This window comes from Triticum dicoccoides, chromosome 6B (genome assembly GCF_002162155.2).
Source record: "Triticum dicoccoides isolate Atlit2015 ecotype Zavitan chromosome 6B, WEW_v2.0, whole genome shotgun sequence".
Classification (NCBI taxonomy): Eukaryota; Viridiplantae; Streptophyta; class Magnoliopsida; order Poales; family Poaceae; genus Triticum; species Triticum dicoccoides.
Genome location: NC_041391.1, coordinates 694,610,830 through 694,613,299, shown reverse-complemented (window position 1 = coordinate 694,613,299; position 2,470 = coordinate 694,610,830).

Genomic DNA, 2,470 nt, shown 5'->3' with positions numbered 1-2,470 from the left:
AGATTATTATCAAGATCGAGGTGCCATCCTACTCCTTCGGTGTCGGGTAGTGTGTGTGTGTGTGTGTGTATGTTTGAGAGAGAAGCCAGTCGATAGATTAGTATCAAGATCGAGGTGTCACCCTACTCCTTCGGTGTTGGGAGGTGTGGGTGTGTGGGTGTGTGTGTGTGTGGGGGGTGGGGGTGGGGGTGGAGCAGTGACACTCACATATCTCTACTTCTTATAAAAAATAGAGTTGGTGATGATGGTGTTCCTGCCATACTGCAATATAGGCCATCCGATTTATATCCAACAGATAGGAAGGAAACTATGGCAATTTTGCAAAAAGATACCCACACCCCTCTCCGCATTTGCAAATAAGGCATTCCCTCGTTCATCCTGTTCTCCCACAAGATAAACTACTCATACAAATGCATCTTAATATTCCGTGCAACGCATGTGCATCTTGCTAGTAGGGAGAAGGAGTTTGTGTGACACATATCTAGCTATATTAAGGGATAGGTAGATAGCATTTGTGCGAGGCATACTTAAAGCATCACGAAGATAAACAAACGGTGTGCATGCAAGTGCCAGAAAAAATGAAGCGAGAAACTATGTGTGTGTGTGTGCGCGCGTGTGTGTGTGTGAGAGAGAGAGAGAGAGAAATCTCAAAACAAAAAGTGCTCTGTTGGAATCCCATTGTACGTATTCATATGGTTCTGGAACTCGAGTTAACCTTAGGCATATGTGTGAGAGACATGATTATACTTTGAGACATTAGTGGCTGTGGGTGGGCGGAATTAAAGGGGTGGGCATGTTAGACAGAGAGAGTGTGTGTGTTTCTGTGTGAGAGACTTGTAGGACGGGGTAGAAAGACGAATTTAACCTTGACGGAGGGAGAGAAATACACGAAGTGTGCGTATGTGATTCCGATGCCCACAGGAAAATGAGATATGTATGCGTGTGAGAGAGATTGCACAATTCATTCACGTATCACTATCTAGCGATCGTGGATATGCATCGCTTGAACATAAGTCAATATCTACTTCGTATCGTGGCCAAAGGTACAATATCGATTCAACACTATAAAAATTGGACACTCACATATCACATTTTTTCTATTTAAATAAACCTTTTCACTTGTGCATGCCAAAATTAGAGTGATGTTTCTTCAAACAACCAATGTAGTTATCATGTACATGCACCATTGTTACTCTTGCATTCAAATTCATTAGTCTTGGATGATTTAAGTTTCTATTTTGAAGTAATATATGTAATATTCATATATAATTCAACGGGTACGCAATTTATGAAATGGAGGCTATGTAATTATATGAGGTAACACTTTTAAGTAGCGGTCTACAATGTTTATTTCTTTTTGTGCGCCTCTACACTAACACGTCAATGCATTATGTTTAAAGTAAATAACCAATGACACTAAATTATCTATTTACACGAGAAATACATAGGCTGAGCGTTTGATCCCTTTTTTGTGAATGGCCACTACACCCGTACGATTGGCCGCGCCCGTGTGAACGTCCAAGTTATCGACACATCATCCCGAGTTATTGTATTTTTTCTGAGGTGGACTTCACACCAGTTATTAACTGCTGACGCATGCCCCATGTACATAGTCTAGCATGACCTTCCCGCCAGCACGGTCCAAAATTAGTTGAAACTGCATACGAACAATCCCGCGGGCGGCAAAATCTCCCTCCTCCTTCTAAAATTTCCGACACCTTAGTCTTTAGCATGCGAAATTCCCCTTTTGTCCTTGGTGCACGGAGGCCAACAGTTACAATACCGCCCTCATCTACATAATAGGTCAGGGCTTCTTTGGTAACTTCCAGTTCCCCCCCACTACATGGCACCCCCATTTCCTCTCCCCCTCCCACAAAAACGATTAACTCCACAGCACCAGAGCATCTTACATCACGCCGTCCGTACTTCATCGCCCTTTCTCCCCTCCCCTCTCGAAACCCTAGATTGCTCATCCACCGGCGTACCATAGCCCATTCACTGCCAGCGGCGTCCACCTCGCCGGATCTGCTTCTGCGGCCGCATCTACCCCTCCCACATTCCCTAGAAACAAGTAGACTGCTCATCCACCACTGTACCACAGCCCATTCAGTGTCGGCCTTGTCCACGACGCCGGATCTGCTTCGTCAGTATTCTCGTCAACCGCCGTGCATCTGCAGCGGCTCATTCGTACTCCCCACCGGAGACGCTTCGTCCACACCCCCCGGAGCCGCCCCACCGACGCCCCCGTCGATGGCCTCTGATCCTCTTCGCCGACACCTTCCTCAACCCTATCGGAGCCGCTTCGCCGACACCATCATCAACCCTACCGGAGTAGCTTCGCCTATACCATTCTCAACCCTACTGCGACCGCTTTGCCAACTCACAAGTCCACGGCCTCAGATCCGCTTCCTCGCACCCTCATCCAACCTATCAGAGCATCTTCGGGCGCCCCGTCCACGGCCGCAGATCC